This window comes from Solanum stenotomum, chromosome 1 (assembly GCF_019186545.1).
Source record: "Solanum stenotomum isolate F172 chromosome 1, ASM1918654v1, whole genome shotgun sequence".
Taxonomy (NCBI): Eukaryota; Viridiplantae; Streptophyta; class Magnoliopsida; order Solanales; family Solanaceae; genus Solanum; species Solanum stenotomum.
Genome location: NC_064282.1, coordinates 63,026,228 through 63,034,984, shown reverse-complemented (window position 1 = coordinate 63,034,984; position 8,757 = coordinate 63,026,228). Strand labels below are relative to the sequence as shown.

The 8,757-nt window shown below is 35.2% G+C and overlaps 1 long non-coding RNA gene across 3 annotated transcripts; it reads left to right on the top strand.

Moving 5' to 3' along the window:
* Window positions 1–3,208: 3,208 nt before the first annotated feature.
* Window positions 3,209–8,751, top strand: LOC125844615 (uncharacterized). Of its 3 annotated transcripts, XR_007444161.1 has the most exons (7): window positions 3,209–3,410; window positions 5,840–5,910; window positions 5,986–6,095; window positions 7,032–7,215; window positions 7,826–7,881; window positions 8,093–8,176; window positions 8,335–8,751. It is a non-coding gene; the product is annotated as an uncharacterized LOC125844615 (long non-coding RNA). The 3 variants fall into 3 exon arrangements; XR_007444162.1 differs by lacking the exon at window positions 3,209–3,410 and having other exon boundaries at window positions 5,778–5,910; window positions 8,347–8,751; XR_007444159.1 differs by lacking the exon at window positions 3,209–3,410 and having other exon boundaries at window positions 5,778–5,910.
* The last annotated feature ends 6 nt before the right edge of the window (window positions 8,752–8,757 follow it).

Here is an 8,757-nt window from a genome sequence, read left to right as displayed (position 1 = left end):
AAAACAAATAACCAGATAACATCTTATGTTGGAATTCAATTTCATGGATTGGTTAGCGGGTTCTTCAATTTATACAAAATAGAATCCTACTTATGATTCAATTCAATTCCTTCGTAAAAAAAATCAAACCTTAAACAAAGAAATTACCTCGAAATACTTATGGCATTGAAATATCGTGAATCTCTTGTTCCGGCAACACTAACGGCGAGAATCGAAAACAACGCCGTGCATATGTTCTCTTCGCGAGGGGAAGAAATATTGAATTGAAATTGGGTTTAGGGTAAGGTGAGGAAAGTACGGTAAATGGGGTAAATTAGGTTTAAGATAGAAGGATCAAAACTACAGGGTTTCAATATAATAATTCTAAAACGTTACCAACAGTAACATATTTCTACTTACTCTAAAATGTTACTAGTAGTAACGTATTCCTACTTTAACGCCGTCCCCCGTTAGTTTTGGTCCCTTGCTTAGCAGAATTGTAACATGGCCTAATACTTTACTCTCAACAACGTTTATACTAGTTTTGTAAAGTTTTAAAAAAATGTATTACTGTTGTAAATTGATTTAAATAATAAGTTATTTTGGTAAAAAATTCAAAACTTATACATGTATATGGATGCTTTTACAAATTATTCTAGATACATCTACAAGAAATATCTACATATCCTTATCTTCTAACTATGTAACAATAATCTAGATATTTCTATACTTCACTATAAATATCTAATTATCTAGAACATCTAGATTTTTCTTAAGTATAAATATCAAAGATATTTCTTCTTGAAAGGTCAACTAAATATCTAAGATATTTTTTATACCTCCAAAAAATCAACTTTAATTTTTCACACTCCCCCTTAAAGTGAGTTTTTTGAAACTACCCCCACACTTGTCGTGAAAGAGCTCAAACGAAGCTTTGCACCACGTCTTGGTGAAGATCTCAGCAATTTCTTCCAGACTCCTCTTGCTTCGTCAAATGATAAAGATTTTCCATTATCGAATGGTCCATGTAAATTATCTCCCTGCTGAGTTCCTGAACTCCCCCTTTCTCTTAGCTTCATGTCGATAGTACTATTTGAATATACATCTATGATAGGCAAGTTTGGAACTCCAACGTTCAAGATTCTAGAACCTGCAACTTTATAACACAAAGAGTTGTCATCAATATAAGCTTCCTCATTTGAGTCGGTGATGATTTGATGGTCAATTTCCCGTGTAGCTTCAGCACTATGATAGGATCCATCATTAGATTTCCTTTTTAGCTCTTCAATAACTTGTTTATCAGCTTCAGTGCTTCCAAAAATTATGTCATCTATATCTCCACCTAAAATTTGGCCTTCAAGATTAGCTTCTTCATCTATTTGATCTCTATCTTCTTCCTCTACTATCAGTGTTTGATGTAAGCTAGTAATTGACCTTGATATAGCAGACGATTGACCAGAGACTTCAACTTTCAATACACTTCCCTCAATGTTTTCTCTGTAAAGGTCGCCACTAGCACCTGTAGTTTCAAATATTGCTTGTTCAAGATCTCCTTCTTTGATTTCTTCAATAGCAGCTACCATATCACCACTAGGAACATCCTCAAAAATTTCTTGTTTCATCTTGATAACATCAGTTTCTTGCTTTTCCATGTGATCGGCTATATTATATTCTAGAACATTGATCTAGTCTCTTTCAAGATTGATGGAAATCATGACATCTATTACTCGAGCCTCAACTACTAAACACTTTCCCCACTCTTCTTCTTCTTCAACAACTTTTTGAGCCATATTGCTCTCCTTGCCTCGATCGACAATATCTTTTTATGTGCCCTACTTTAACACAACGATAATATCTGAGAGGCTTCTCACCGTAATAGTTAGAAGACTCTTCCTGCTCTCCAGGTGAGCATGAACCACCCAAGGATCGAGAGTGTGGAATATCTTTTATTTTCCCTTTAAAGTTCCTCTTGTTGGCTACAAGAACATTTTCTTCTCCTTCTTTGATAAATACACTAGCCAACTGCTTGGCTAGTAGTTCCTGTGACGACAATAAATTCTCAAAATCTTCCAAGGATGGTTGTTGAGCCCATACTTGAATCGACGTCACAAATGAAATATATTCAGTCTTCAAACCACGCGAATGACAATTCTTCTCATTCGTGCTTCAAAGATAACCTCCTCTGAATTCTATAAGCATATCTTAGAACATAAGTTCTTAATCTTTAAAAAATACTCGGCGATCGAAAGATTACATTGAGTAGTGTTAGTCAATTTATTCTCCAATATCAGCAGCCAAGCTTCATTCTTCTTGTTGAACAAACGATCAAGGGTCCTCCATATTTCATAAGCTGATTTACACCTTATAATATGATAAAATAAACTGGGGGAGATTGTCCTCTTCATAATGAACTCCGCCTTTGCATTAATCTTCTTCCACTTCTTGTATGCACTGCTATTTTCCGGTTCATCAGCAGGAGGATTTGTCATTCCCATTAACAACACCCCAAAAATCCTCTCCCACGAGATATGATTCCATTCATGTCTTCCATACCTTGTAATTGTACCGATTCAACAAATCCATCCCCAGTCAATTAACACGACCGCTTAAATCAATCTACACAAACTAGTTGAATCTACCAGCAATTCGATCTGGAAATAACACCCAGAAGATAACGTATGACTATGACTCTGATACCATGTAAAGAATAGCAGAAGAAAAGTATAACCCAAGAACTCTTCTGCTAGCCCAAGATCGTTAACTAAGATCGGAAGATTCAACTAAAGAGGAGGAAGCTAGAAAGTTAAAGGAAGAATTTGGATAGGAGAACTTGATTATAGAAGAAGACTCTTTTATTTGAATTGTTCTTGGGCTATTACAAATGCCTAATTTCTCCCGTATTTATACTTGTATAGATGCTTCTAGAATTATTCTAGATACATCTACAAGAAATATCTACATATTCTTATCTTCTAACTATGTAACAAGAATCTAGATATTTCTATACTTCACTATAAATATCTAATTATCTAGAATATCTAGATTTTTCTCAAGTATAAATGTCAAAGATATTTATTCTAGAAAGGTCAACTAAATATCTAAGATATTTTTTGTACCTCCTAAACTTTAATTTTTCACAAAAACATCAATTCAAGGGAGAGTAATTTTTACCAGTAAAAGAAAAGATAAGCTGGTAATTTTTTCTTTTCAATTCCTTCTTTGTTTGTCGTGTGTGTTTCTACATCGACAGAAAAGATCCACGCGTTGGATCTTTAATCTTCCATATTTGCTGATTCTAAAAATCTTTAGTTCTCTCTTTGTGCCGCTTGCTCCTCATCATTCTTATACAGATTAGGATCTGCTTGCGGAGCCATATTTTCCTTCCACCACAAAGCTTTGAATGGTTTCTCCGGCGGTCATTCGTCTCTGCAGTAAGTTATCCTATTTGCCTCCATATTGATTATTTTCTTAAGGTAGACTGCAGATTCTACGCCGTAGGTCATATAGAGCTTCAACTCCAGCTTTGCACAATGCCTAGCTCTTTGTATGGGATTCTTCGAACGACCAAAAGGATAAGTCGATAACTTCCTCTTTTGAGTTCCTTCTTTGTTTGCCGCCTGTGTTTTTACATCCACAGACAAGATTCACGTCTGGGTTCTTCAATCTTCCACATTTGCCAATTCTAAAAATCTTTCCTTTATGCTTCGAGGAATTTCATTCACACTCCACAAATATTTGCTCCTCTATACAAAAAGGTGCACCTATTTTATCTAATTCCTTTATTTCTTATGTTCTCTGTTTTCAAGGGAGAGTTGTTTCAGACATTCCAGGGGTGAACCTTGTTAAATTAAGTCTTAGGCCTAACTCACACCCCAAAACTAGCTCAAAGGGAGGAGGATTGTTCAAACCTTATAAGGAGTCCACTCATCTCATTAACCACTGATGTGGGACTTTTGTCATTCTTTAACACCCCACCTCACGCCCAATGCTTAGCATCTGGTGCGTGGGCAATTTTGATTTTGGGGGCCCCAACATCAGGTGAGACGGACCCTGCTCTGATACCATGTTAAATTAGGTCTTAGGCCTAACTCACACTCCAAAAGCTAGCTCAAAGGGAGGAGGATTGTCCAACCCTTATAAGGAGTCCACCCATCTCATTAACCACCGATGTGGGATTTTTGTCATTCTTTTAACACCCTACCTCACGCCCAGTGCTTAGCATTTGGTGCGTGGGCAATTTTGATTTTGGGGGCCCCAACATCAGGTGAGACGGGGCCTGCTCTGATACCATGTTAAATTAGGTCTTAGGCCTAACTCACACCCCAAAAGCTAGCTCAAAGGGAGGAAGATTGTTCAAGCCTTATAAGGAGTCCACCCATCTCATTAACCATCGATGTGGGGCTTTTGTCATTCTTTAACAGTCATTTCCCCTTGTGGTCATCCAATCATCTTTACCTTTCTTCTTTAGCTGCAACGTGTTTTTGACTTTGATTCGTAAAGATGCATGTGTTGTATGGTTTTGGAAAGCTCCATTATTTTCATGGGAAAACAAGCCATTCATTATGTGCTCACTCAAATCAACTCTTCAGAGGTTCTCTTTTGCGAACGAACAAAAAGATATACCTTATGGGTATGTTTGGTATGAAAGAAAACAATTTTTCAATTTTTTTTATGTGTGGTTGGTTTAAATGTTTTGAAAAATAGTTTTCAAATCAACTCATTTTTTTCAAATTTAAGGAAAATGACTTCTCTTCAACACTTAAGAAAAATATTTTCCAAAACTCTCTTTCGACTCCTCCCCACCCACCCATTCTACCTGGCCCCAACCCACCCCCTATCAGCCCCCCAAAAATTATTTTCAACTTCAAAAAATTATTTTTTCACCCCTACCCTCGACCCCCCCAAAAAACAATAATTCAAGTTTGTTTTTAAAAAATATTTTCAACTTCAAAATTTCATTTTTTCACTTCTATCCTCAACCCCCCCCCCCCATCCACCCACCCCCACCCCCTAACCCCCAAAAAAATTTAAATTTGTTTTTAAAAATTATTTTCTACTCTAGTATAAATAAAATATATTTCTCAAAAATATTTTTCATTCATAAATCAAACACTAAAAATCTTTTTCGAAAAATATTTTTCACTCACCAATCAAACATGAGAAAATAAATCAAAAATCAACTTGTTTTCCAGAAAAACATTTTTCATGGAAAACGTTTCCTTCATACCAAACACACCCTATGTCTCTGCTGTGTTGAGTTTTCTTGTTCTAATGCATCTTTCCGTCTATTCGATGTTGTATTGTTACTTTAAATTGTTACCTTTGGCTTAAACCTAATGTTATTTCGAATTGGGGAAAATTTGTTATTGAAACCATCCTAAGGTAAAGCTGCAAGGGGTTTTTTAAGATTATTGTGTACTTCACGTTTGAGATTGTGGTGGGTTTAAATTTGGAAATATTTTCGTCTCATGCTTCGAATTTTCAATGAAAGAATTAGCTTGCTTCTGCTTATAATTTTGAATTATTTCGTGATTAGGTCCTAAAAAGATCAACCAAAAGACTGGTATTTTTACTTCTGATGAATTTTCACTTCTATGCTTAATGAGAACAGATGAAAGAATACGAAAATGAAATAGAAATTAAGAAGATATTGAAAAGCAATCTTCTTTTGGGTGTAAAGAAACCTGAATCGTGTACTACCTATTGTTTAGAGTTGAATTTGTACTTAGTAATAGAATCTTTGAAGCTCCAATGAAAATGAAAGGTAAGATTTTCTCATCTTCATTGTATTTGGTTAAAAGCATAAATCATCGTATTTTTAGTAATATATATCTATATGCTTCTATCATGTTTGTGAAAGTACCTCTCCAAGTTATGACGTTCACGCCAACATGAGAAATGGACATCCTCTCTCTGCAACTTCACTAAAAGGTCAACTCAAATTCTTAACTTATATGCATATTGACTGATTATATAAGTTATTAATAGGTCATATATGTTTAACAGATTATCAATATTAAGCAAAAAAAAATGTTCAAGAAGAGAACACCTTCAACCTCAAATGGTCTGCTTTTCCTCTGTAGAAATTGTGCATGATACAACTTCAATCCTTATAGGTAAACCTGCCATTATTTGTCATTATTTTTATTAAAATGCAAGGTGTTCTAACATCTAGACAAATTGTAATGTACTTGTAGCCTTATAAGTTTTAACTTATGTGAAAACTATTTGAAACGTCCTAAATTTATTTGAGTACAATTTTCAAGCTACAATCTCTTCATATCTGCAGATCCAAATTATTGAACTTTACTATATCTATGTTACTGTATTTTAGAATATAATTTGAGTTTGCTTTGTGTTCCGGCATTACTAGGCAAATTCGATATTGCCTATTTACAAGTTTGAATTTTTTTTTTCTTGAGAAGATGTATAATTGAATTTTTTGTGGAGACAGAGTCAATTTCCCTAGTGCCTTTGTTAAAGAATGACAAAAGTCCCACATCGGTGGTTAATGAGATGGGTGGACTCCTTATAAGGCTTGGGCAATCCTCCTCCCTTTGAGCTAGCTTTTGGGGTGTGAGTTAGGCCTAAGACCTAATTTAACAGCCTTGCACCCTAGATTGTGGCCGCTATATATATATATGTGTGTGTGTGTGTGGATTATCTACTTGACAACCCATACACTTATAAAGATTAGGCCAACAGATATCTGGCGCCATTCAAATAGCCAAAGACGTTACCCTCTACATTTACTCGAAAATACTAAGAGCAATATTGAGATAACATCTAATTCTGTTGTGTTTTTCAAGAGTATACACAACTTTTTGGATCGTTCTACGTGTACTAAAGCTGATTTTCTGGTTCCTTCAAACTTATTTAGGTTAAAGACTTAGATATGGATTCACTTCACATTACATCTAACACCAACAAAAACCTCACGGGTGCACCAAAAGTATACTAGAAATAAAAAGCATGCTCCAAAGTGCACAAAATTGTGTGTGTTCTTGAGAATCTTAAACTTGGGATGTATCTTTGGTTCGTCTATAACTTAGGTGGTGGAAGTGGCCCTGAACCTGCTCATGCTGGATTTGTTGGAGAAGCGATGCTGACTGCAATTATCTATGAACACGTTTCTGCCTCTCCAAATGTTGACTCAATTCTTGTTGTCTCTTACCTGATTTAATATCGGGCATACGAACCACCACAAATCCCACGCAGTGCCTTCTTATTGTCAAGGTTCCACTGATACTTGTTAGTTTAAGTACTTTTGGTTTTAAGTTGTAAGGGTCATTTGCCCCTTTTTTGTGTTGATTTTCAATATTTTCCCATCAAGGCAAAAAAATTTTCCCCTGAGGCACAATTATATATTATCCCATTATAATATTCTTTTAAGTTATATATTGCAAAGATGCATCTCACAATTATAATACACTTTGATTCGTTACAGAACTATAAGCTCATTGTGATATCAATATCTAGAATTAATTTGTTGTTATTTATTATTTTTATTATGACGACGCTGATTGCAACAGCCGATTCAAATTTTCATGATCTTTTGACAAGTTGTTTCTTCAATGCTCTGTTAAAGAGGATACTTGGAATATTGTTGTGTTTCTTCTGCAGAACAATACATATTAAGAAAAAGACTCAATTGATAATTTCTTCTTCTTTGTTGAATTCAATTTTATGAGATGTTGGTCTAATCTGGATAAGCAATCACTTTACCTATGTACATCATTGTATTTTTTGGGTTAAAATTTACAAATATCATTAGTTTCAGTTGCTTTCCAGTGTCTTTTCTGAATTTCACTTACTGATGTTACATTTTCTGTTTGCACATTGTCAGAACAGGTAACTTCAGACCGTTTACGCCCAACAAAGATGGACCTTGGTCTTGAAATTGTAAGTTCCTTTATAGCCATAATACTGCTCAGCATTTGATAAGTCATGCTTTACTAGATGAAACATGTCATATTACATTCATGTAGATGTCGTTGGTCTCTTCAAATGTGTCTGTTCTACAGTTCAAACTTCCAAGATCTAACTTCTTAAAATTTTGTGATCTCCACTTCTGCATTACTGAATTGTTTCCACTATTTCCCCCCTTTTCCAGCATGGAAAATCAGGAGCTGCTGTAACTGACCTTCAACCAGTAAATTAGGCGGTTTCTCATGTTCTGAAAGAGATTTTTTCTCTGGTATGTGAACACTTACCTCATTCACGCTCTTCCATCACCTCGGGATATCGCTCATGTGAGCTATTAAGAAATGAACACAATCTTATGTTTTTCTTGATCTCTTGGTACACCATGTTCTTTGTAAGCTAAGTATCGTCTATCACTATGTTTAATTCTAGGTGATGTGACAGGAGGGCCATCAGGGGTGCCACAAATTTTCGAAGGTAGAGGTTGCATTGCGCGATAAGCATACGCCACGAATACCACGAAGAGGACTACTACAATTTTCTCAAACATCCCTAAAAATATTCCCCCGTTATAAGCTTGGAATGAAATCTTAAAAGCAAGAAAACACTTTCTCTACGACAGGAACATTTATGCTATGATGTTCGGGCTCTACAAAAATACAAGTAGGTGTGTGTTAGTCCTCTATGCATTTTTAAGGATAAGGTACGGGTACAATAACATTTTTGGAGTGTCGAAAAAAGAAAGATATTTCTATGATAATTTTATTCGTCTCTCGACTTTACTTTTCATTCAACCAATTTGAAGTTGTAATTTCAATTTGGCCTCGTGATGAAATTTAGTTTTTTATTTAGAAG